This window comes from Falco cherrug, chromosome 1 (genome assembly GCF_023634085.1).
Source record: "Falco cherrug isolate bFalChe1 chromosome 1, bFalChe1.pri, whole genome shotgun sequence".
Taxonomy (NCBI): domain Eukaryota; kingdom Metazoa; phylum Chordata; class Aves; order Falconiformes; family Falconidae; genus Falco; species Falco cherrug.
The window spans coordinates 114208879-114234913 of NC_073697.1; the positions used below are offsets into that span (position 1 = coordinate 114208879).

The 26035-nt window shown below is 52.9% G+C and overlaps 1 long non-coding RNA gene across 1 annotated transcript; it reads left to right on the plus strand.

Moving 5' to 3' along the window:
* Positions 1 to 6540: 6540 nt before the first annotated feature.
* On the plus strand, positions 6541 to 14062 carry LOC114014444 (uncharacterized). The gene is made up of 3 exons (XR_003557918.2): positions 6541 to 6769; positions 12467 to 12550; positions 13354 to 14062. It is a non-coding gene; the product is annotated as an uncharacterized LOC114014444 (long non-coding RNA).
* Positions 14063 to 26035: the final 11973 nt, after the last annotated feature.

Sequence of the window (26035 nt, forward strand, 5' to 3'; positions counted from 1 at the left end):
CGCTTTCAAAAGGGAAAAAACTCAATTTCTGATAAATATGAACACTCGGGCAAAAATCTAAGTGGAGCATTAGTTAAGTTATTACTTGCTGTGTGTTTAAGGAAAAGGACTCCAAAGTTGTTGGACCTTGTGGCTGGGTCGGTACTGGGCTTGCAGCCTGGTGCCTGGTACATGGTGAGCCTGGCTGCAGCGGGCGCTTCGCCTCGCTCCCTGGCACCAGGAAGCAAAGGGTCTTGGCTCAAGAGTCTCCATTTGGAAATACTAGAATATTAGAAAATATTAGAGAAGTAAGTGAGAAATACCCCAGCCTTTTCAAGGTTTCTGCCTCCCTCTTTGGGGGCATCACATCTGGCCCTGGCAGGAACCCAGCCCCATTCCCACATACCATCCTGCTCCACAACCAGGATACAGTGACTAAAGCAACAGCGATGCTCTGCTGCCTCAAAATCCCAAACAAACCCCAATGGCCCTGAACTTCTGCATCTCATCCCAGACATGGGACGTAAATCGGGACAGGAGCACAGGCACATGCTCTCAGGTGCCAGCCGCCCATTTCCATGGTTCCCCATGACTATTGCTCTCGAGGGCCAGGGTTAGGACACAACTTGTTCCAGAAGGAGAAAGATGCTGTGTTGACACCATTGCTACAAAATCCCAGCTGGGGACTGCACTGGCAGGTGGGCAGCCCGGCCAGCCTGTACGGCCTCATAGTGACTTGGGTGACCCCCTGGTCCCTTTGGTGCCAGATGCTGTGCGAAGGGAGGTGGCAGCCCTGAGGGCTGGGATGGCATTTGCTCACTCTGCCCAGCCCAAGATGCCTGTGGTTGCTGCCTGCTGTCCCAGAGGGGAGCTCAGCACAGTGCCCACTGCCATGGCAGGGTGGCCCAGGGCCATGGAGCTCAGGGATGGGGGCAGAGGACTCGGTCCCCATGGGCAGTGGGAACGCTGAGATAACATCAGGCTGGGTAATCCATATGGAAGGAATCACTCCATCTCTCTCATAGCCCAAATCATTTTAACACCCTGATCCCTCTCCCCCCTCTAGTCGAGCATCGCAGCCCTCCTGCTTTCCACCTCCTTCCCATGGACCTGTCCCCATGACAAGGTCCCTGCTCCTTCCACAGCTTCTGCACAGCAGGGAGACATCAAATGCCTGTTCAAGCCATCCTCCATCTGCACAGCCACAGGGGGTGAGGAGGGGTTTCCAGGCTCTCAGAGCCTCTGCTCACAGCTCGCTGTGTTCCTGCGGGGTCTGTATCCACCTGCCGATGGCTTTTCCCACTCCCCCCATGCCCTCCTACATTGCCTCTCCTCCTCCCTGTGCGCTGGGTGCAATGAGAAATGTACTTGGCTCCCAATCCTCGAGTGGGAGGTGAAGGCAAAAAAGCCTGAGACTTCAGCTCCACAGCGTGTGGGATGTGGATGATGGCAGATCCCCACCCTTGACTCCTCCGCTGTCTCTGGGGCTAAGGCAGAAACCCCAAATCCAGACCCTCAGGGCTGAGCCCACCTTCCTTAAGTAGGGATATCCTCATTATTTGGTTCCTGGAGAAAAGCGGGGGACTTCTTGTGTCCCCTGCAAAGTCAGCTCCCTGGGACCTTCTGACAAACACCACTAGTTGGGGTGACCCTGGGAAGAGACCCCATGAGCTCTGTCAGGGAGCGCTTTGGGAAGGAGCCACAGCAGCTGCCCCAAGTCCTTGATGCTGGTGTGTGTGAGTCCAGTGAGGACCCGTTCTCCATACCCTCGAGACACCCACCTGGCCAGAACAGGAGAAGTCCTGGGACTCTAAGTGAAATAAGGCTGGAGTCACTAGCGTGGTAAAGCCGAAGGCATCCAGAGAAGCAGCCCTGCCCCTGCCCCTTTTCCCTCTGAGCCGGACAGGGTTGGGGGTAGAAGATGCTGATAGTGGCTGAGGGCTATTGCAGCACACGTGTGAGTTGCCAGGTTAGGAGTTCCTCCTTCACCCTCCTCTCGGAGCTGCTCCAGGCTGCTGCACTATACCACCCAGAGACGTTGGACTTGTCACCCTGAACACTGGTGAAACGAAGCCCATGGTTGCCAGCCCGGCTCACACACCATTGCCCCCAGCGTGCAATGCCTCTCTCCCCCGCTTCCTAATACAGCCCTGCTGCCAGCTGCAAAGTCCTGGCCTGAAAAAGAGTAACAAGACTTTAGGAAATGGCTTTGCAGTCCCTGCTACCTGGGGAGGGAAGGATTTAGCCTAAAGCCTGTATAAATGCTCTGTACTTATTGCAGGTTTCCTTCCCCCGGCTTCTCTGATCCCAGGAGACCCGTGCACAATCCCAGTGCTCCAGCTCTGCGCTGGCAGTGCCTGTGGCCTGCGAGCTGTCACTGTGGGAACGGGCTGGAGGACAATATGCTGGGGGGTTATAAGGGGCTACAGCCAACAGGACCCCCCCCAGATCCAGCTGGGGTTCCACCACTGCCTGTATCTCCATCACATGGAGGTGGTGAGCCCACGCGGGATGCTGTCGGATCCCAGTTTAATCACACAGCAATTGTCCATGTCACTGGCACGTTCAGTCATTTACTTGTAAAGACCAGTAGTACTGAGAGACTGGGATTCCCCCAGCTCCAGCTCCACCAGACAGCTGGGAAGAGCTGGGCCAGGGAAGCAAGAGCGTGGGGAGCTGTTACCCCCTCCCAGCCCTGGGCAGCCCTGGGGTAGGACCCCAGGGTGCTTGTGCAGGACGAAGCTGGGGGCAGCCATTCCTCCTCTGATTGAAAGCAGACCTCAGTCAGTGCTGCTCCCAGTGGGAACGCGTTCAAACCAAATCATCCCAGAATCTCCTTGCATGGAAACAGGGTTCACCTGCTCTGGGGTCAAAGTCCAACAGATGCAGCTTTGTGCAGAGACTGAGGTCTGTGGTGCTACAGAAGCAAAGCCCCCCAAGGGACCCTGCCCTGAGCCCCTGCTCCTAGAGGAGACCCCAACCCTTGGCGCCACCCCGACCTCCAGCTCACCACCCGACATGTGGGAGCAGGATGGTGTGGGATGCCAGGAACTCTGGCCTGGGGACTGGGACAGCAGCAGCGCTACGGTAACGTCCGGGAAGGGAGCACGAGATGAAGACACCCAGGCAGGACCCTTGGCAGCAGTGGGCAGAGGGAAGGCTGGCGGGTGAGATGGGGAAAGCATAGCCTCCCTGTGGTCTTAAACCTTGTGTCAGCTTTCCACCTCCCTCTCAAAAAAAGTCCCTACCAGCCCACACAATCTAAAAAACCCCAAGGATTAGGAAATCCAGGGGGGGGAAAGGAAGCAGAGAGGGGCCCTGAGAGCAGGGCTGGGTGCTGCCCAGGGCTCACAGGCAGGGCAGGGCAGGATGAGAAGCTGCCTCAGCAGCCCTGGAGAGCACTTCCCATCCAGACCAACCTGGTCCCAGCCTGGGAACTATTGCAAAAACCCCACAGTCCTACCCTGGGATTTGAGGAAACTGAAACCTTGTGATGCAACCGTGAGGGATGAAGCAATAGGCGCTTGCTCAGGAAGCAGGTGACTGATCCAGTACCATGGGGTTGCATGGGCAAGGCGTCAGCTGGCTGCTAAACTTCCTCAGATCCTGAACAGCCTCTGCTGTCACCATCTTTCCCTTCTTTCCCCACTGTGCCGAGCTCTCCCTACTGGCGGGAACTGGTCCCCCCCCGCCCCCCCCCGCCCCCCCCCCCCCGGGGAGCACAGCCCCTGTCACAACCAGTAAGATGTGGTAAGATGTGGTAAGATGTGGTATACCACATCAGTGATAAGCGAGGATGACAGGGTTATTGGGAAACAAGTCGACACTTCCAAACAGATTCTCTTTGCTGCTCTTTTCCTTCCTGAAGCTGGTCTGAGCGTGGCAGGGGTTGCTCAGGAAAGCCAGTAAGCTAATATATTCATGTCAACTCACATTTGGTGCCAGGACATGAAGTAAACACCGTCAGGAACCTTGCTCCGGTTCAAAGACAAGCCCTGTTTCTTATTCCGATCACATTATCCATGCTCCCCGTACAGCTTCATTGATTCATATCTTAAAAAGAAAAGCCTTCAAAACCCATTAAGTCTGCCTTGCCATTCCAGCCCTGCTCTCAAGGGCTAGGGCAAGAAGCATTAACTAATCTGCTCACATTACCTTGCCTTTGAACCGAGCATCTCTCGGCGTCAATCAGGAGTGTTTGGAAGCGATAGGCTCCCACACAGGGTGAGTTTTGGCTGCTGAGGTCACCCAATGTCAAGCAAGTGGAGGGACCAGCCCCCTGCACTGGGCTCCTTTTCGCACCTGGGCAGCACCCAGAGCTTGTGCCTATGGAGACGTGGTGGAGCAGCCCCTTAGAGTCCTCTGGCTGGTTACGGAGGACCAGACGGTTATAAACCAGCCCATGAAGGAGCAAGCTCCTGCAGCTGTATTTTTTCAGGGCCTCAGATGGCACCTGGGGCATGAGAGCAGGGACCTTGCTGGTGGCAACTAGGTCTCGGTGAGGGGAGAAGGGTTTGCAAGCAATGACGTCCTCCCAGGGATTACGAAAGCCATGCTGCCTGTTGCCAGGGAAGAAGGCCCTTCCAGCTTCTTGGGCTCCAGCTCAGCCAGCAGCCGCTGTTTATTTGGCTTCAATGACTTCCCAGCATACCAAAATGTGCTCCTGGGGGCCCAGCATGCTCCAGCGCAGCTGGCCGAGACATCAGGCTCAGCCACCCCACGCGCTCCCTGGTGCCTTGCATAAGGCAGCTTTGCACCCTCTGGCCTGACTTCCACTCGGGAAGAAATTATTCACTCTCATTTTCATCTGGCTGCAGGAGACACTTGGGATGTTTCTTCCACTGCCCTCCCAAAGGCTTCCCATCCTGCCAGTGCCAGCAGCAAGGCAGGTTCCATCCTCTCTGCCCCTGGCCGACCCCCAAGTTCAGGGACAGGGACTATTTACTGGACAGGCTTAGAGGGATTTGGTTTTACTAACATTTCAAGTGCTGCTCATGAGTGTTGTTTTTAGGGTTTGGAGCACTTTGAGAGGACATGTCCACCAAGAGGGGATTAACCACAGCCAGCCCAGGCTCCTGCCATAGCTGGGCTTGGGGGGCATCTCCAGCACCAGCTGGATGGGAATGGAAAGCCAGGTTTCCTGGAAAGCTCAGCTTTGCTTTCTCTTTCAGACCCAACCAGTCATTGAACCTGGAGCAATCTAGGTTGCTTGGATTCAGTTCTGTTTTCAAAATCCTTTAGCTGGGGGAAGCTGTCTTCCAGCTGAGTTACAGGGATGCCCAGCTTGGGGCTTTTCTCAACTGTCCTGCTGCAGCCAGCATCCATCCCACTTCAGCCCCTGTCTCATGCCCCAGGGCCAAAATGGAGCCAGGGCATGGCATAAAAGGCAGAACAGCAGAGTTGCGTGCAGGCCCCTGGGCACAGCCCCAAAGGGAGACGTGTCCCAACTTTGCTGAGCACCAGTGTCAGAGCCCTGAGGGTGTCCACAGCCTGGAACCCACTGCCAGTGCTGGTGTGGGGCAGGCAGCGCTGGGGTGTAGGCAGCAGAGAGCATTCACCCAAAGATCCTCCCGGCAAAACCCCACCTAGGGGCAAAAACCCATGTGGGGACAAAAAGCCACCAGGGCACCGACCCATGGCTGCTCAGGAAGCCAGTGCCCATGGCTCCCTGCCTGCTCTTGGGCTCTCCTCCAGGTCAGGACCTTCATGCACCATTACAGCCTACATGTGTGCATTCACAAGTGTGCATGTGCACACACACGGCTGTCTTCCCCTCTCGCTCTCTCTTACAGAGGTTTCTTTCACAGTTGTTTTCTTTAATCTAAACCCACAAAGTCACTTGACTCCAGAAGGCGTTTTGCATTGCAAAGGGCTGAGCCAGGACAAGGTGTGTGAAGGCACTTCTCTGCCCATGGGCAGGGACATCTAGGGAGCTTGTAGGGGAGGGAAAGGTTTCCCTGGCAAGATAATGGAAACGGGCACAGAGGTCTGGGGGGAGACCGTGGGGGCAGAGCCGTGCGGTGGTGGGGAGCAGGTGGGGGGAGGAGGCAAACCCAGCTGGGATGAGGGGAGGATGCAGACAAGGTCTCTGGATCAGCTGGCTGAAATGCGTCCATGGGGAATTACAGGCAGGTCTGAGCCTGTCAGATTACTAGAGCCTGGAAGGGGGGAGGCAGGTTGAGGCAGGTCTGGCAGGAGGCGGGATACAGGAGCTGGAGGGAAAGGGAGGAGCCAGGGGAAGACGGGTAAAGGTGGGAGGGAGGCACACGGAAAAATGGGGAGCACCCAGCCCTGGTGGTGATGGGGCCGGTGGGAGCAGGAAGACGGCTGGGAAAACCACGGGGTGGGAAGAGGCTTGGTCTATCACGCATCACACCCAGCATCACCTCACTGAGGTGCAGGGCCAGGGCAGCCAGGGCAGGAGCACCACGCACCAAAACCTATTAAGTGCTCAAGGGGTCACGGACAAGTTGCTGGGCTCCCCCCATCCAAAGGTCAAAGGAAAGCGCCCTCATTTGTTGCCTCTTAATTACATCTGATCCTGCCCTAATTCCTCCTAAAACCAGCCCTGAGAGCCTTCAGGTGGCTGCTGGGGAGAGGTGCCCGTCAGCTGGGGTGGCAGGCCAGCCAGGCAGAGGTGACAGCCCTGGCCCAAGTGGTACCTCCAGGAAGGATGTGAGGGGCTGGCGGCACTGCGTGGTGATGGAGGAAGCACCATGTGCACCACCGTCCTGCTCCTCGGCACGCTGGTCATGATTCTGCGGCGCCACTTCTTCAACAAAGTTGAACCGTATGTCCTCTCCTGTCCCCTTTGTATGTCCTCTCCTGTCCCCTTCCTGTCCCCTTGGGGCCCTGGGGCTGGGGAGAGGGAGGTGAGGGGTGGCCCTGGGGTGGAGGATCTTGCAATTCAATCTGAGACCCATCCTTAGAGAAATTTGTTTTCCTTCTGGTTTCAGTCCTCTGGGTGACACCAGGAGACATTCCCTTGTGCTGGGCTGAGGGGAGCCTTCTTTGTTGTCACCTCCTATCCGTTGTACCAGTGCTAGCAAGGTCTCCAGTCTTTCTGGTGTGAAGGGACAGGGATGAACTCCTGGGATGCTTTTGCACGCACCAATCAAGGTGTTTTCCGAATGGATCAGTCGAGCACCCTGCTATCCATCCAGGCAAGCAGCCTGCCTGCCTGTTTGTCTTCATGCCTTGACTGGGGAGGAGACTGAGCAGTGCTTTCGGCCATGGGGACATCACCAGGCTGCCAATGACACCCGGCAGCACCCAGCTGGCAAACCTTCATCTAGTGTAACACAACCCCAGGGAGGTCCCACTCCATCCCTGGGGTACTGGGAGGTTGGATGAGCACCTGGGTGTGGAGGATGCTTGAAAGCACCAGCTAAATATTGGCTCTCAAAAGAGCCAGCAGCCACCACCCTGCAGCTGTGGCCCTGTGTGCTGTGCTCCATGCCCATGCACACGCTCGCACACACTCACACATGCCCTGGCTCTGAGACAACAGCAGGGAGCAGATGGGAAGGGACTTGCTGCAGTCCCGCGTCAAGGCAATGACAAAGCTGCAACCAGAGCACAGGGTCACCTCCTGCTTGGTGCATCCCTGCCGCGCCATGGGCACGGTGCCGGCAGCTGCAGCTTCCACTACCTGCAGCTCCCCATGTCTCTCGGGAGGGAGTTTTGTTCCCGTTCAGCACTTGCTTGGCTTCAGCTCGGGAGCAGCAATGCCATGCTCACAGTGGGGCTGAGCATCGCCCTCACTTGCTGTGCAGACGCCTGCTCCAACGCCAGGCTCAGCTCGAGGAGGTTTCTGTTGGAGATGCATAAATCTATTTACCAGTGGAGACTGGAGGCATCTGAAAGTGAGGAGGTCAAACTGGTGCTTAATGAGCCAATTAAGTCAGGGGAGGGAGAAACAAGACTGGAAGCAGGGAAGGCATCTCCTGGCCTGTGTGCCTCCGGCCCTCCCCTCCCCATGCTACCGGCAGCACTGTCTGAATTAGAGTCATTGAGTTACCTGAGCAAACACACGCTCGTGGCAGAGGTGGGGGCTGGCTCTGGGCAGGGGTATGGGGGTGGCTGGCAAAGCCAGCAGAGCTGGCAGCCTGCGGGTCCGGCTCTTGGGAAGCTGCAGGACGAGTGGGCAGCACTGCCTGCACACAGGGCAGGTACATGGCTGGAAGGACAGGTCCCCTGGAGTGATGGCACCGGTGCTGGCAGCGTGCAGGCAGCCTGGGGAGGCAGATCCAGCCGCAGCACAAGCCCTGTCCATGGGAGCAGGCACAAGCTGCCTTCAGGGTGGCCAGGGCAGGGGAGAGGGGACAGATTTGCATCTGGCTCGGCATCCTGTTAGGAGCAAGCAAAGCATGTGGGTGCAGGAGAAAGTGTCAGGGCTGCAGGATGGGTTTGTAGCTCAGCCACTGTGTCCTTGCCGTTAGGAAAAAGCAGTGGGAAAGCATAAAACCTTGCAGGAAGAGGTATGATGGAGCCTGGAGCTGAAAAAGCTGGGGGCTGGGAAGGACACGGGGGCTGCCCTGGCTATCTCCATTCATGGCAGGATCAGCACCCCTTCCACCAGGTCTAAACTGGGGCCCTGCAGCCCGGTCAGACCTCACACCTGACTGCCATCAGCACCACCACCATCATCCATGTGTGGCCGGTGAGACAGCAGTGTAGTACAGGGAGGGAGCGTGCCTTGAGCTGGCACCAGCAGCTCAAGGCTGGGCTCAGCAAGAGGGGTCCCCAGCAGCACAAGGGGGACCCACAGCTGGATGGCCAGCAGAAGCCTCATCCAAGACCCACTGCAGCTTTCAGACAGGCACCTGATCTGGATGGGAAAACATCAGCCAACAGAGAAGCTGTACGTTGCTTGATTAGTTCTTTTGGTGATTAATTGCTCTCACCATTAAAGACCAGTGGCTATTAACAGGTTTTCTACTTGTTCTATTTTGGACATTAATCTACTTACCTTGCTTTGCACTGGCATAAATCAGAGCAGTTTCACTGACAGCTTTATACCATGAGAGCATTTGTCTCCATCCTTTCCTACTTTGGAAAAAGAAGCAGCAGAAGCAAGAGAAAGAAGTACTGCTGGCCAGGGACTGGGAGAAGTGGTAGAGGTGACCGAGGCAGACTGGACCAAGGTCTCAGATGGGCGTTTTGATCCAACTGGATTTTGGTGAGTTAGAGGACCAGGCTCAGGCTGGGCAGGCACCAGGATCCCATACAGCTACAAAGATGAGGATTTTCCATAAGTGCACGGATCTGGATGACCCCTGGATTAAAGACATGCCTGAAAAACAGCACACAAGAAAAAGACAGAGGCCCACACGTTCCATGGGATAAAGCTGCCTCAGTGCAGGAACATCCCTCTGCTCTGACGTCCCCATGTGCGAAGCAGGGCATGTGTCCTGGGCAAAGGACACAAATGAACAGCACAGGCAAGATCAGATTATGTGAAATCCCCTGCTCACTTGACCTCCTTCACGTCCCATCTTCTATTTATATGCCTTGGGGCTGCCAGGGACAGTGTGGGTTGTCCTTGGCCCCCATTTGCAGGGCTGGGGGGCTCAGCCGTGGGTCCGTGGGGTTAGGGTTCACCCCTGAAGCTGGCTGCCACCATCTCAAAAGGACAGGTTTGCAGGGTTTCCTCCTAACAGCCCGACTGTGGGGTCTGCTATCCCCTTCCTCGCTGGAGGTGAAAAGCAAACTAAAATGCTGCTCTGGACTAGCCTCCCCATCAAGGGACAGGAAGGTCAAGGGGGCTCCTTGGGCTTCGGTGCTTGTGTTTCCTCCACAAGCAGTGATTTATTCTTTGTTTTATGCAATACTTAATGAGAAGGTCCTGGCTGGGGGCCAGAGCTGGTTACAGATGTCTGCTCTGTTTGCCTTTCTCATGTTCTTCCCCTCTGGTGGCTTCCCAGAGGGAGCTGCTCACCGCCTGCCCCTGAGCAGCATGGGGCTTTGGGGAGGTAGAGGTGCTGCTGACCCGGAGCCCAGGGTCTGGTCTCAGTGCTGGTCCAGCACGGGGGGACACAGGGCAGGGAGCACCCAAGGGAGTACAGAAGTACCCAAAGGAGTCTGCCGAGTGGAGAGCTCTTGGAGAGGGGCAAGGCTGGACTGTGGCAAAGCAAAGTTTTGCCTTTACGGCTGCTTTACTCAGCCCCCTCACAACAGGCTGGACACGAATTCCCCGGCCCCCAGAGGGTTTTTTTCCTGGGACTGGGAGCCAGGGCCATGGAGAGAGGAAGCATTTTGTGCCTGTGCCGATCTCTCCCCTCACGAGGCCACCTTCATTACACCCCACACACCGTGCTGCAAGGTGAGAATGGACCCCCTATGCCTCAGGCTGGAGAAAACAGAGCCAGTAGCTTGGCGTCATCTGGATTTAACCTTCCAGCTTAGTCTCCTCTGGGAAGCAGGACATGACCTCTTCATTTCCACCACCCAGGCACGGCTGGCAGCCGGCAGCAGTGGCACACGGCTCTGCATCCCCAGGCTGGAGCAATCAGCGCGCAGCAGGCATGCACAGACAAGTGTCAGCTGAATTTCTGTATGACTTTAAATATATTAGCAAGACCACAAACACAGCTCCGGAGCACTGCAGGCACAGCTGAGCCAATAAATAACCCCCAAACCCACCAGCAAGAAAAGGACACCCCTCTTTCCACAGGAGATAAGGCTCAGTATCACTTTGCCCCTTATATCTGTATATCAGCTGAGCAGACTCACTCTCTAACTTCCTGCATTCCAGTACCAGAAGGGTCAATTCTGTGCCACTTCTGCGGAGTCATTATACTGTCGGTTATATAAATGTCTGGGCATGCACAAAAGGCAGTGCTGATACAGTGGCTCCGACACCAACTCTCTCCAACACCTGCTTTTCAGCTGGAGAGAGAGCTGAGCACAAGAACATCTCGAGAGCTGTCACACAGAAGGCTGCTGTCTTTCAAGCTGAATGGAGGTCTAAATAGCTCTCACTTCTCCTTTAGAATCTCATTTCTAAATGCAATTAATACTGGCACATGCATAATGAGAGACTGACGAGTGAATACAGACTCCGGCAATAAAGAAACCAGCCCCAAGTGCTATGTAAATATTACAAATCCTCACTAGAAGCTGACCCAGGGAAGACAGCTTTCTGACAATTAAACCCAAGTGACAATATGACTGGATTCCTACATCTGTCACAATACTACCTACTGATACATAATGAGCTACGTTAAAAGAACTAGCTCTTGCTGCTCTTCAATGCAGATAAAATGTCTATTTGTAGAATGTAATTAATCTCTTCTTCAAAATCAGGAACCTTAGTGTCCTTGGTAACAACATGCCAGTGACTCAGAGAATGTCTCTGGATTTTTCTTCTGATTTTTCAGCGAGTTATTGAAAGTGACCCCGAATTCTAGCACTGAAAAGGAGCTGTGTTTCAGAAGTAGAAAAGCCAGCTGGGTATCTGGAGGTGGGGATGTGTTTTACCAACCTCTCTGGTCTCTGCAGGGCTCCTTCGGCAGCTTAAGGAGGTTCCTGGACTTGTTTCAGCCACGTTCCCTAGGATGTGACAAGCTCTGTCCTGAGACCTGGTCCCCAACCTGTAGAGCATAAATTCCCTTTTACCAGCAAGTGTAACCAGGCAGAGAATAATGCTGAAAGCAGAGCAAGGGCAAGAATCACAGGATGAAGCTGCTCCCTCTTTTGCTTGGTTTCCACAGGCAGTAAGCGCTGTGTGCGACAGCTCTGTGTGTACATGCACACACACACGTGGCTGCTCCCCCAGATGGCTTTCGAGCCTGCTGACTTATTTCAGCCAAGTTTGGCAGGGGATAGAGGTTCAAAGACATCCAGTCCCAGGTAGCGAAGATGCAAAGCCATGAGCACTGACGTGGCAGAGGGATGCAGAGAAGTATTGCTGGCAGAGCCCCTGGTCTCTTTGTGGGCTGCACTTGGGCATCACCTGATCTTCCAGCCACCCTGCTCTGGGCTGGCTGAGATTCATGCCGAAAAGGCAAAGCTGGGCTACTCAAAAGCACCAAGGGGCCATATCTGCTTCCTATGAATTTCAGTGGGAAGCCACTGCTGCTGAATGTTGCTCACTGACCCAGTTCCAAAGCCCAGAGGAAAGATGGGCCATGATAAAGGGACAGCTGGCTGGAGAGAGTGGGTGATGGAGGACTTGCATGATTTATTTATTTCCTGCAAAAAAAATTAAAAAAGAATTGCTGGATAAAATAAGCCTATTCCAGGCTAAACTGTGCTGCATCAACTCCTCATGGGACTTGAGCTGAGGTGCTTGCCTCCCCTATAAGGGACATTCACCCCTGCCTGCTGCACGCTGCTTTGCAGAGCAGGCGGGACATGAGGAAAAGAAGGTTTCTGTTCATGCAATGCAAAGCCGCCTTTTCTTGGAGTAAATTATCGCTTTCGTTTAGATAGGGCTGCAATCGGCACTGCTGCTCACAGCTCACCCCATCTCCTCTGTCCCCAGGCATCCCGAGGGAGAGGAAGAGACCAGGAGAGAGGCTGGCTCAGACCCTCATGCCACGTAGCACCACTTTGGAATAAAAGTCAGGTGGGATGTAGCAGTTATCTGGGATAGATGCAGCTTTGGGGTAATTGTGGAAAGCGCTAGCTTGGGGTAAAAAGCCTGGTCTTTGCCTTTCTGTCCTGCTCACAGATCCCTCAGGCATTTTAATGATGATTTGTTTCTGTTTCACCTAGAGGTTATAGGTGTGTCTGCTTACTGGTAAGGCTGTAAAGATTCTGGAAAAGTGTCTCACTGAGGGACGGAAATCAGAGCCTGAAACGGCCAGATTGGAAAGGAAAAGCCCCTTTTCCCATCACTTTCAATAGCAGCTCAGTTCCCAGGTGAGGGCACATCCAGCCCTTCCTCTGTGGCCTCCTGCCCACTGCCTAGATGCCAGGAGCATCTCACAGCGACAGAAAAGGCAGCAAAGCCAGTGGTGGTCCAGCCATAGTGGGGATGAAGTGCATGTGATGTGGGGATTGGGGACTGCTCTTGCTTTGTGTGTGGCACAGTGGCCCCAGGGAGTGAGGACTGGCTCCAGTCTGTGCTTCTGCAGCTCCCAGCAAAGGCAGGGCACTCACACCACTGTCTTGGCCCTGGAAAGAAACCTTTGGTGTCGAGGGTGAGGGGACACTGGCCTGGGCTGGGGCATGTGCGTGGGGTCTGGGGGGCAACTGAGAGCAGGGCTGTCTTTCCTAATCCCCCCCAGGCTACAAGGCACTGCTGAATGCCCTTGGGCATCTCAAGGACTCACCTTGCCCTGCCTCCCTTCGGCAGATGTCCCAAGGCTCATAACATTGTTCTGGCTCTCATCAAACTATTAACCATGTCTCCTTCTCCTCCTGCAGCTTCACCGTACTCTGCAGCCAACACCCAGCACACCCAGCACATCCCGGCCTCGGCACATGCCGAAAGCCCCAGTAAAACAACCCACAAGACCAGCCTGCATGCCGACGAACCCACATCACCCCTGATCCCCTCCCACAGGTCAGAGAGGACTAGGCACGGGGTTAAATGCTGCTGCAGAAAAGAAATTTGCCTGTCTTGAAGGCTGAGCCCTGGGGGGTGGCCAGCAGCCCCACAGCAATGCCCTCTGCAAGCCACAATGCAGCCTGCAGGCACGGGGCTATCAGGCGTCCTGCTCTGGGCAGTGGGGTTTGCACAGGCGCTGCAGCTTTCCTGCCTATATAAATACGTTAATAAAAGATCAGTTTGCAGACGCAGCTTGCTGTAGATGACAGCATTAGAGGCGCATCTGTTTCTACTAAGCACCAGTCTCGTGCTGGGTTTATTTGGTCTGTTTGTGGCGGGGAAGAGTTGCTTTCAGCATTCAGAGATGTCTCGTGTCTGGGAGAAGCGGGGGGGGGGGGGCGGGGGGGTGTGTGAATATATTTTTGGCTCTATTTAGCCACAAACATTCGGGTGTAGAATAAAGAAAAATATTCCTGTTTTCTGTTTGCTGCCAAACTGAGGCAGATGATTTCTTGTGCAAGCCTTCATTTGTTTGAGAACTCTGTGTCCTGTTGGAAAAATAAATGTTCTGATGGGAAAAGTCTATCCGTGTGTATTGATCAGTCATTGTGACCAGTGGACCTGCAAACATCAGCTTCAACACAACTGAAAAAGCAGTTCCCAACGCTTTTGCCAATACATACAAGGCAGAAGGAGACAGGTCTTTGCTTTTTTGGTGAGTAAAGTAGTCACACAACAGAATCCTTTCTGCAGGCACAGTTGCACTGACCTCACCACAGCTGGCATGAATTTCCAGTGCCAAACACCCACCCTTTGCACCCAGAGCAGGCAGTGTGGTCCTTCCTGAGAGCCAGCCACCGCTGGCAGCCACGAGCCGGACCCAGCAATGGGGAAAGGACAGCGGATGATCAGCAATGGTGGGGAAGAAGCCTGGGATGCTCCCAGGTGATGGCAACACCTTCTCCCCATGCTGGGACTGTAGGGTCACCTCCCCTCCACCACGGTAAAGCCAGACATATGGACAAGAGCTCCCAGTGGCTTGGTTCTCCACAGTGAGAATTTCACAAATGTCTATAGAATTTTCCTAATAGATTTTTATCCCCCTGAAGCTTTTTAATTAAGCCTTTACAACCTCAACTCACTTTATACATTTTTTTTTCTTTTTTTTGTAAAGGAAATATTATGACCAGGAAGAATAAAACTGCTGTTTTACCTAGAGGTGCCTTCATTTTATAGCAGATTAAAAGCAAGGTGGAGAGTCAATAACGCCAGGAAGAGGTGGTCAGGGGATGAATGCAAGGTACATGAGCTGAAGGCAGCACAGAAGAGATTGGAGGCTGGAAAGACAAAGGCTTATCAGGACTGAAGCCTCAAAAGCAGAATCAGCTCCTCAGATGATATAAATCACCTGGACTCCCCTGACATGCTGGTATTGCTGTAGCATGGCTTTTTGGTATTGATTTAAGGGAAAATAAAGGTCAGGGGCTTAGCTGCAGAGGCAGCATCAGGGCTGAGGCTGTTCAGCTCTGGGTGGGTAGTGATGAGCAACCAGGTGAATCTGCAAGAATATGCTGGAGCTATGATAGCCCCAAAGAGTAGGAGCAAAACCCAGTGTAACCTGCTGAGGGCAGCTGACTGGAGCCCAAATTTGCAGGAGCAGCCCAAGCACAGTAATCCTGGGCTTAGGGAAAATCCAGATTTCAGCCTGGACCTTATTGTCAGTAACTCTGACCTTTCTCCCTATCTGGACTAGCACACAAAAAAATCCCAGAAAGGGCAACGTGGAGCTGTCTGGAAATGGCACCTGCAAATGTCACGGTTCTGCCAGGAACAGGGTCACTGCATGGCAAACCTGGGTGTGCAAACATCGCTTGCTAAACTGACTGCACGGGGGCATTGCAGATTTGGGGGTAAAGGTTCCTGAGCCACAGAAAGGCCAGCTCTCCGCCTGGGGACTTCTGAGAGGGTGGATTTCATGAGAAATGTTCTTTATTTACACAATCAGCCGCAGCCAGCAGCTGAGCTAAGAGCGAGTGAGACTGCCTGTAATGAGCGGCTGCGCAAGGGTTGCTGGCCGCAATGAGGTGTTTGCTGTCTGCACCAAGATTTGTGATGGTCCCGGAAGGCCCTCGGTGGGTGGGAGTGGGAATTCATTTAACCTCGTTAACTGAGTCCACTCTGCTGGCCAAAACCACCCTCTGCTTTATGAGAAACACAGAATCGGTAGCGACAGCCCTCATGGGCCAGGTACAGTGTCACCAGCAGTTCTCCAAGGGATGGGATGGTCGCCTCAGGGCCAGGAGGCTGAAGGACATGGTCCCACCACCACGGATCTCACTGTCACAGTCCTGCTGAGGAGATGCTGTTTGTTTGAGGAGAAAGGAAAGATTGTGACACCTCTACTCGTCTTCTTTCCATCTGTGTCCCCACTAAAATACACTTTGGGAAAAACTTAGAGGGAAATGAAATGGGGGAAATGAAATGGTGAGTGGGCTACACCCAACTGGGGGGTGGTGCAGCTGGTGTGGGACCAGCAGTCCCATGCAGCCTGGAGGAGGGGGTGAAGCTGTGGGGCCTTGCTGGGCCCAGCTCCCCAGGGTTTATCTGACTGTTTTCATCATTTCTATGTGAGAAGGGAAAGGGACCACACAGCAACAGAAAGTCCTGGAAATCTGCAAGGGAGACTGTTCCCAGCATCCTCCCCTCCACCGTCACCCCTGTATACAATTGGCTATGGAAGATGTATGGCTTTGTATAGCCTCCAACTTGGTGAGATAACACCTCACAATAAAATTCCTAATTATAGACAGCAAATGCACTGTCCCAGCTCTAACCCTCCTGTCTCAGTTGCATACATGGTCACTCCAACAGAGCAAGTGGACCAGGGCTGTGGTCACCCCATCTTGACTGGCCTATCTGCTCCTTCCCCTCCATATCAGACACTGCTGCCTGTCCTCTGCTCCCACTTCTGAGGCATCCTAAAGGCTGCTTGTGCCCTATAACTTTTTCTTTTCTCAAAAAACAAAAAAAACCAAACAAAAAAAATCATCAAAAAATACAGCAGAAGAGAGGGGAGGAAATTGCTTCAAGTTTCTTAACTATCTCATGGAACAAAAATGCTTCTTAAGGCTGCTCAGGGAAAGAGAGGGTCAAAAGTCCCTCGTTAACACTGATTTACTGAGAGGGCTGGGAAGTGGAAGAGGGAGACAATCCAGCTGCCTGTCTCAGTGCACCAGGAGCCTGGTCTTGGATCCAGGCTGGGATGTGAGGGCTGGTCCCCCCAGCATGAGATCGGGGTGGTGCAGTGGGGAAGGTGCACCCACAGAAGGTGCAGTGGGGTGCAGGCTGCTGGGCTGCCTGCATGCCAGAGCAGACCTACACTAACACAGCAGAGGCAGGGCAGAACTCTCTTGGCCCTTAGTAGCAGTTTGGAAATTCAGTGACTTTCTGAAGAAAAAAGCAGAAGTTGAGTCCATTCAACCCAATTAAAACTCCAGAGGAAGTGCAGAGAGGCAGGATGTAATTACCCGTGCTGGAATCCCAATTCAGAACAGGAGGCAGAGCTCTCCGGATCAAATTAATCCCTGGTGTAACTCTGCTGAAGTTACACCAGAGCTATAATTGGCCTGAAACATTTTAACTATCTCATTTAATGTTATTCATGCTCTGCTGGAGATGAGAATGTTTATCGTAAATGAGAGACTCTAATGCTCCATAGCAGTAATAGAGTGTGAGGCTTATGCGGTTTCTCATTTACAAGGATGCTGGGGAGGCCAGATTGTCACGGAAGATGTGGCAGATCTGGACTCCCCACGTCTTTAACTATTTCCATGGCTCCTGTGATGGCTGGTTGTCCTGTTGTCCTTCCTCCAGTGTGTCCACCCTCCCTATGCCCAGGCTGCTTTTCCATTTCTTAGAGATGTTGGGGGCTTGTACCCCAGGCCCAGCCAGGGGCAGAAGTAGGAGGACATAAAGTGGTAGAAAAGGGAATGGAAAACACTGAGAGAGGCCTTTCAACATTAAAGCTCCTATAAATCAGCAGAAGTGAGATTTCCCAGCAACAGACTTGCCTCCCCAGTGATGCTAAAAGGGATTTCCATTGATGAGAGCTGGCTCTGTGGCCTTTCTCTGAGTCATTCAAGGGAAACAGCCCCCCAGGCTCCTGCAAAAGGAGCAGGGTCAGTGCTGCAGGTAGCTCAGCAAGCACGTGGAGCACCGTGGTCCCTGCTGCCAGCCAGACACCCCCACGGACAGTGTTTCCAGCTGCCAGCCCTGGGTTATCCCCTAGGCTCAGAGGATAATCCCCCAGTCATTTGAGCTGCCACCTCAGAGGAAGCCTGAGCATGCTCCACACAGCCGGAGGCAACAAGGCACTGTCACCCACCATGGGGAACGTGTCCCAGGAATCATGATCCATCCCATTCCCCTTCCCGTGGTGATCCCATCAGCCAGCCTGAACACGCACCCTGTCGCTTGGAAAGCAAAGCCTGTGGGTCACATTCCTCCCTGCCATAGCTGTATTCTGGCTGGCAGGGATGCGGTTTGGCCCCGAACCTCTACTGTGTGCCCGGCATCCTCCCTGAGCCAGCCCTGGCAGGTACCGCTCACTGCAGGCTCTGCATCGGCATTTCCAGGCTTTTGGAGGACTGTGATTTCTATCATTAAATCAACCTTCCACTCCCTAGGCTGTTTTTAAGACAGACCCCTGGTCTTTTGCTCTGCTCTCTTGCCAGTAGAAACCACAGGAAAGGCAGATCTGTTTGTTCCAAAGCAATTTTTAATGCCCTGTAGCTTAGAGGTTTGAGCGTTACAATTCATTCTGGCTCCTCTCTATTCCTCAGAGGATATTAGATCCTGCTCTCGATACTTCCTCACTCTTTGTAGATGTTACCCTAGTTTTAATTTCCAGGGCTTCCAGACTGTTTTTAACAATGCTGAGCTTTCAAGTCGCTTTCTTCAAACTTTCTCCAGCCATGCTTTCCCAGAGCCTAAATAGCTTTGATTATTCCCAGATGTTTTTAGTTAGTTAACCCCAGAGTAGTATTGTGTAACGACTTGGAAAGATGACTGGTAGCAGGCATCCTGGATTCTCTTTCCTAGTTCACCAAATTACTTCCCAAGCAAAAACATCTAAGAGATTTATCCTACGGAAGAAACGCCATTAGCACCACATTATGTTGCTACAGAGAACAGGACTAGAGGCAGCTGAAATCCTCTTGCTGGTGAAGATAACCCCCTGAAAGCATAGGTCATTTTCTCCACCAAGTTCCTCCTTAGACTCTCTGGTGAGATTTCTAAGCAGGATGACACACTGGGGCAACAAGCCCACAAGGAAGCCTTTGGGCAGGCAGCACCTAATGGAAAAGACCTTGCTCACCTCCAGGCCAGGCTGGATTCAAGCTGTGGCCATCCCTACCCACCAGCCACCCAGTCAACAGCACAACAGCAACTTGGCTCTGCTCTGGGCCAAGTTTTCCTTGACCTTAGAAGATGTGTGTGTATATCCTGACAGGCCAAAGCATGGGGAATAAGGAGTTTTACACAACTAGCTGAGCTCCTAACAAACCTCTGCAGCCCTCCTGACTCCAGCAATCCTGCCACTCTCACGTTTAAGCCATTGCATTGCTAAACACATATAAAAAATATGCCTATTCCCACTAGCAGAGATTCAGGGTGTAGCTGAGCTGGCAGGAGATGCGATTCCTCTCAACCGTCCATAAATTTTCCTGAGATCACCCCAAATACCTCTTATTTCTTGGTGCCTCCACCCAGCCTGCTGGATCCTTCCTCTGCCATTTCTCAGCTCCAAAAAGCCCAAGGTTACTGGGATGGATGTGAATACATAACACAGCATCTCCCTCCCATATATGCGGAGGACCACGCCTGGGCAGGGCAAGGAGCAACAATGAAGGAGGAGGAAAACAAGATGGGAAAAGCAAAAAAAGCATCAAGAGAGAATATTCTTTTAGCAGATGGATAAGCTAAGCTAAAGGACAAACCAACCTGCCCCAACACATCCCTACGACAGCAGCAACCACCCAGCCGTGCCAGCTTGTACCAGCTACACCTGGGAAAGCAGGTGAGAGACAATCCAGCAGCAAATCCCCTGTACAGCCAAACTGACCTGCTGTATGAAGACTCTATCCCAAGGAAAACATCCATGCCTCTGCCTGAGACACAGAGCATCCCCAGCACCCAGCCCCACCACAGCAGGGTGCAGTTTAGTGCTGAGCAGATGTGCCTCGGGCCAGGTCTGTCTGAGCTGCACCCAGAGGTGCTCAGGAGAGTAGGGAGGAGGTTGAGGGAGGAGGATCAGAAAGCCAAGCTGTGAGTGAAGAGTGTCAGTGCTTGGAAAGTGCAACCAATTTGCTTTTAGAACAGCTCATGCCTCTCCAACAGTGCCTAGAATAACAAATTCTTTCCACCCTCCAAGCCTGAATGCTGGAGGAAGCTGCTGAGAAACTTAATTGATCAGCTGGATGCGTGCACAGGAAAAAATTGCCCAGCATCAAGGAAGTCACTGTCTTGACAGTTAATGCAGACACTGGTGGGAGATTAGAGAGACCAGCTGCAGTTTTTTTATCATACAACCCCCTCTTTTAGTCTGGGAACAAGGCAAGGTCTGTTTTCATGGGACAATGCATTTTGCAGTGGTGTCAAGGGGCTGGAGTATTAGGGCTGTGTCCACACTGTGCTCACCATGCTCCCAGGGCTTGCTGGGCAGGCATGGCCTGATACTCAGTCCTGGAATCTTCAGCTGATGAAGAGCAAGGAGGCAGGCTTTGAGCTGCCTGCACCTCTTACCCCACTCTTCAGCCCCAGAGGTCCTCTCAGCCCTGGCAGCCCCTGAGCAGCAGGAAGAGATGCCCTGAGAGCAACTTCATCATCCAGGGGGTAGTGTATGGAGCTGAGCATGTTGGAGGAGCCAAGTTTCCAGATGCCTCACAGCATCCTCCCAAAAAAAGAGGTGTCCAGCCTCCCTAGCCCCTGCAGGCCATCTCCCCCCCTCCCAGCCCCTGCCTAAGCTTTCAGCTTTGCTCTCAGCATCTCCAGCTCTGCCCTGCCTGTGAGAGGGTCACCGCCTGCAACTCTGTCACTGCACAGGATTGCTTTCCCTGTTTGGCAAAAGAAAACAAGAAGCCAAAGGCCTGCAGGGGCTGTGAACTTGCCTGTCATGTTCTCTGACAGTATCAAAACCTTTTGCTGCTTGTGTTTTTCCCAAGCTGTCACTGCTCATCACACCCCTAGTTTAAACCTCTGATCCTTAAAGCCTCCCTGAGCCCTCTGCAAAACAAATGGAGAGAGTGTGGTCTGTTCTCCAAGGGGATCAGACAATGTCAGAGCTCCCCAGAGCAGGTGCAGGCAGAGCCAAGCATGCATGCCTGTGCTGTGTGGCTGCCAGTGGTGGAGGCAGGCAGCCTGCTAACCCCCAGCTTCCTCCTGTCCCTCAAACTGCTCAGCTCCTGCTTTTGGGCTCAGGGGAGGATGAAAGGGAAAAGACTCAGCCCTCCTGTTTGCTCTCTGCTCAGCAAAACTGCTCTCCTGTCCCGTTTCCCCTATTACTGCTATTTGCTATTTGACCTGAGCAGCCCAGAGGAATTTTCGTCACGGTGCATTCCTAGCACAGCATCGGTTTTCTAGAGCAAAACGGGAACAGCTGCCAAGAAACAAATCTTCCCCTGATGCCAGGCACTTCTCATGGGTTGCACAAAACTTCTTGAAAGCCCAGGGGAAAAACCACCACAGCTCAGCTGCAGCAAAAACCATCCCACTCCAGCACATCCCCTCAGGGATTTTTGCAACGTGAGGGGGCTCAGACAGAGACTAATAAGCATCATGATAGCATCCATACGGTACCACTTTGAAAGCTTTAAGTGAAAGAGGAGCTAAAGGCAGAGGACTGTGAGAGAGAGTACACTCTGGCTGAACACCCTCAGCCCCAGCATTCAGGTCCAGCTGTGCCCAACATCCTCCTACCTGTCCAGGCTTGTGCCTATTGTAACTGAGCAGGACCCAGGCAGGTAGCTGGTGTCGATATGGGACACACCGAGTTCACATGTGGCTTGCTGTGAAAGAGCTTTTGAGGCTTGTCAGGGCTAAGTGAGGTTTGTCCCCAAGAGCTGTGAGAAAGCCTGGTGCTGACGCTCAGCCTTAATGAGGAGGGATGCACGGGGTGGGGGGGTGGATGTGGGCTGAGCTGGCCCTCAGATTTCAGGTGAGGTGTCTATGTCCGTGGGATTGCTGTGTGCTTGAACAGCAGAGCTGACAGATGTATGTAACACCTTTCCCCATGAAGGTTAGTACATTCCCCATGTATTAACCTGGTGTGGGACAGATCCTGCAACAGTCTCAGATTGCTGTGGCTCAGCGGGTTTTTGATGGAGGCTAAAGACTGATGTACAGAATCTCTAGTTACTGGGAGGAGTAAGGAGCAGAGCAGCTCAGGTAGCTGATGCAGTCAGCTCCAGCAGCGCTTCAGGGGAAGCAGCATTTCTTGGGAACAGGGAGATGGTCAGAGATTACCAAAGGGAATTGAGGAAAGACTTCCTGGAGGCCTGGGACCAGCTGAGACACACAAGCAGCCTCAGAACACATAATTTCTTGGTCCTTCCAGCTGAAGGAAAAACACTTGCTCTGTGTTTGTTCACATCTTGAATACAATAGATAGAATAAGGTCAGAAATATTAGTAACTCAGTTTCCTGGGGGGCTTACACCAGCTGACACCTGTTTTTTGTTGGTAACAGGTTCCACCCTCAGTCACAATGCAGAAGGCAGCCTTCAGATAATATCTAGTCAATGTGCTTTGTCTTGTTCACCCTGCTTGAGGCTGAGGTTCATCTTGAAAGTACCCATTGCAGCTAGTGCTCAGTAGTCTCAGTCTAATAGCAAAGGCCCTGATAGAGGTTCAACTTCACCTTCCCAGTGCTTCATTTTAGCAGGATATGCTGGAACAGGCTCAGTCAGTAGCAGTACCAGTTGATAACTGTTTCTCCAATTGTGAGGATTTTTAGGCCTGAAGCATGTAGAGTTCACAGCTAGGACAGATGTAGCATGATCTGCTAAAGCCTAAGGCAGTGACACCAGGTTCACCCTAGTTAAGATACTTTCAGGTTTTCTATGAAGGTAACATGAAGTTCATGTCGCAACATGCATCACGTCCTCAGTCACCGAGAGTCCCAGGAGATTGCCATGAATGCTGCAGAGTGACTACAGCTACTGACTGCAGGCAAGTCATGGCAGCACTTGAGCTTGTAAGTTAAGATGGCAGAAAAGCCTGATCTTTGAAAAAGCAAGAGTTCATTTGTGATCCAGGTTTTCAGGCCAGGTTTACACAGCAAGCCAGTCTCAGCAAGACTAGACTGCAGCTTCTCCTTCAGTTTCTTGCCTAGACCAGGCTGTTCTGTTATAACAACACAAGCAAAGTCCACTGTCACAAACACCATCTGCTGAAGAGGAGGAAGGTTTCACACTGTGTCAGTCTCTTTTATCTCAGTGTAGGTTCTGCATAGGAGCTGGATGAAGTTAGAAAAGCAAAGGAGACCCCAGCAACAGCTTTTCCTGGTGCTGTCTGTGGGCAGTTACTGATTTGACTGGAACAGGACTTCGGAGAGACAAGACAGCACATAAGCAGGCCAGTCCCTCACATCACTCTTCAAACTCTGGTTGAAAGTAGCATCAGGAGTTTCCCCCACCAAACTGCATGAAGCCCCAGGCAACACAAGCAGCTCTGCTCAAGAACCGGTCCAGCTGAGCTCAGTCTCTCTGCTTTGGATCAGGTCACTCCAGCAACAGCAGCAGCAGTAGCCAGGCTGGGCTAGCTGTATGAGGAACCTCTGCATACATGCATGCGTCTTCCCTCCCATGTCTGCACAGAGGTACAGCCACACACGTCTGCAGCAGCAAGGTCAGCTTCTTAAGGCACCCAACAGGTATTTGAGCTTCTCTGGAAACAGCATCTTCAGATCGCAGCTCAGTGCCATTGTCCAACCGAACAGCTGAGGCAAGACTGTAATTCTAGAGACTGCAGAACAAATACAGCAGATCAGAGCGCATTTCTGTAGCAATACATGTTGCACACACCAGTCAAGGCAACTCACAGCAGAAAACAGCTACCCCACTATGGGAGCTGAGGTGATATATACCCCACAACTCAGCGTGGGGCCAAGCAGGACAGGGCCAGAAGGAGTCCGGGGCAAACACAATACTGGGTAGGAGCACAAGCCCTTTCCCTGGTTGGGCAGAAGCCGAGCAGGTGGGACTGGGCAGAAACTAGTCCCAGCTGGGGGCCAGTGACCAGCTGAGACCTCAGGCAGGTTGGTGGGGAGCACAGCCCTTCTCTGCTCCCTAGGGACCTTGCTCTCATATGTTCTCCTCATGGGCGCATCCTCAATTTCCCATGCCAAAGTCTCCCCCATGCTGAGAAGAAAGCCCCCCTTTCCCTGAGATCCCACACAGATGATGGTCCTGCTCCAGGGCTTGGAATCTGGGACCCAGAGCATCAGATCTTCATGGAGGCCGCAGAGCAGCCACCGATTACCAGCAGCCTGCAATACCCAGGGCTTTTCAGATCAAGTCCCTCTCAGCCTGGAGCCAACCCAGGATACAGCTCCAGCTCTTTAACAGCAAAAAGCTGAATTAAAGTCATGTTGTCAGCTGTGTATTCAAACAGGAATTACACAGAGTTTCTGCAGCGGTAAATGCACCAGGTGCAGGTGGTGCAACCAAGGCAGATGAGGAAGGAGGGGCAGTGGGCTGGGAAGTGGGAGCCCCCATCTCCTGAGAGGGGTGCTCAGGGGAAAAAGGGGCTCCTGATTCCCACCTTGCTCACCTGCAGTCACGGTACCCCAGCAGTCAGCCAGCTTGCAGCACCTTGCTCCTTTGAGCTCCCTGGCTCCTGCTGAGTTTTGATCACTGTGAACCTTTGATCTGGGAAAGAAAAACATTGTTGGGAGCACTCACAGCCACTGACTCCTAGCATAGATGCCCTGGCCCTCAACTGGGATCCTATGGCGTGAGATGCTGGCCAAACACAGACATCAAAGGTGGTGCCTGTGCCAAAACTGCAGCCTCTTGCAGGAAGATGTTAGGGAAGTGATTATGAATTTGCAGCCTCCCAAAGCATGTAGCAGCTGGATCCTCTGGATAAATAAAACCCTGCCAAAAATTAAGATCTGTTTCTGCAAAGCTGAAACAGCAAACTTGTTTGTCTTTTCTCCTTCCCCTCCCAACCACGTTGTTGTCTTAAACATTTACAGAGAGCTTTATATTGTTCAAATAATGACTGGGGGCATGGGGATGTTGCTTTTACATTTTTGCCAGCTGCTCCAAGTCGGCAGCACTTCACACACAACTTCTGGTAAATCAAGTGCTGTGGTTTGAAAGAGTACCAACCACACTGTCCTGGTTACCCCTGCCTCAGTTTGCCTGCCCCACAGCTGGTCTGGCAGAAGGAACCCCCACGACCCCCATAAGCCTCAGTCATGCCTCCACCAGCTGTCAGGGAAGGGGGTCACCCTGAGACCAGTGAACTGCAGCAGCTCCCTCTCCTCTGCAGGCTCTGCCATGTGTCTGTGCGGGAGGAGTGGTGGCAAGCACAGCCCCTAGTTTGCTAGATAAAGGGGTATACATGCAGCTGCCACCTCACAGCCCCCCGTCTAACTCCCTCAGCAGCACTCCCCAAGCTGCAGAGCTTGCACACCGGTGCTGGTGCACACATAGGTGCCGGGCAGCCATGGTGGGCCTTTCTCTCCCTGATGTAGTGAAGAGAGGTGGAGGAGGATGCTGCCACGGCTGAGTTCTCCCATCCTCGAGCACAAGTGCTACGGCAGATTAGCCATCTCCTGCGGTGCGTGTTCTCCCGCCCACCTCCTTCAGCAGCAAGGCTGCTCAAGATGACAGCTGAGGGAAGAAAGGAGAGCACTTGAAATATGCAGGGGGAGAGATGGCTGAAGACAGACCGACCTTTATGCAACAGCAGAAGCATTAGGTCAACAGCAAAGCAGCAGTACATGTGTTGGTAGTTAAATGAGAAAAAAAGGAACATGAGTCTCTCCCTCATGGGCAGGTCTCCAAGAATTTGGGGGCTGTGTTGGGCTGATTGAGTTTTATTTGCAACCTGGCAGAGGCTGGGGGGAAAGGGAGCGAGGAAGGCTGTCAAGGAGAGCTGGAGGCTTTTGTGCAGGATGTTTGGACTGAGTGAAATGACAGAGGAGTACGAGGCATGCTGTGAAAGCAGGATGTGGGATAGAGAGAATGTTTATACAGTCAGCCGTGGGCTAATCCATGGGAGGCTTTAGAGACCATAAAATCCATCTGCAAGTGGATAGATGACATTCTGTAGGAAACTAGTGGTTTAAAACAATGCTACCCTCACTCTTTGATCTATTCTGAAGAGATCAGACTTGGGAACCTGAAGAGAAGGGAAGGTTAAGTAGATCCATAAGTTCTGCCTGCGCAGGCAGGGTGGGTAGAAAGGACCATTCATGGTCTCTTCCTGGACAAGAACTTGGGGCCATCAAAGAAAACTAACAGGAGCCAGACACAGAACAAACAAAAGG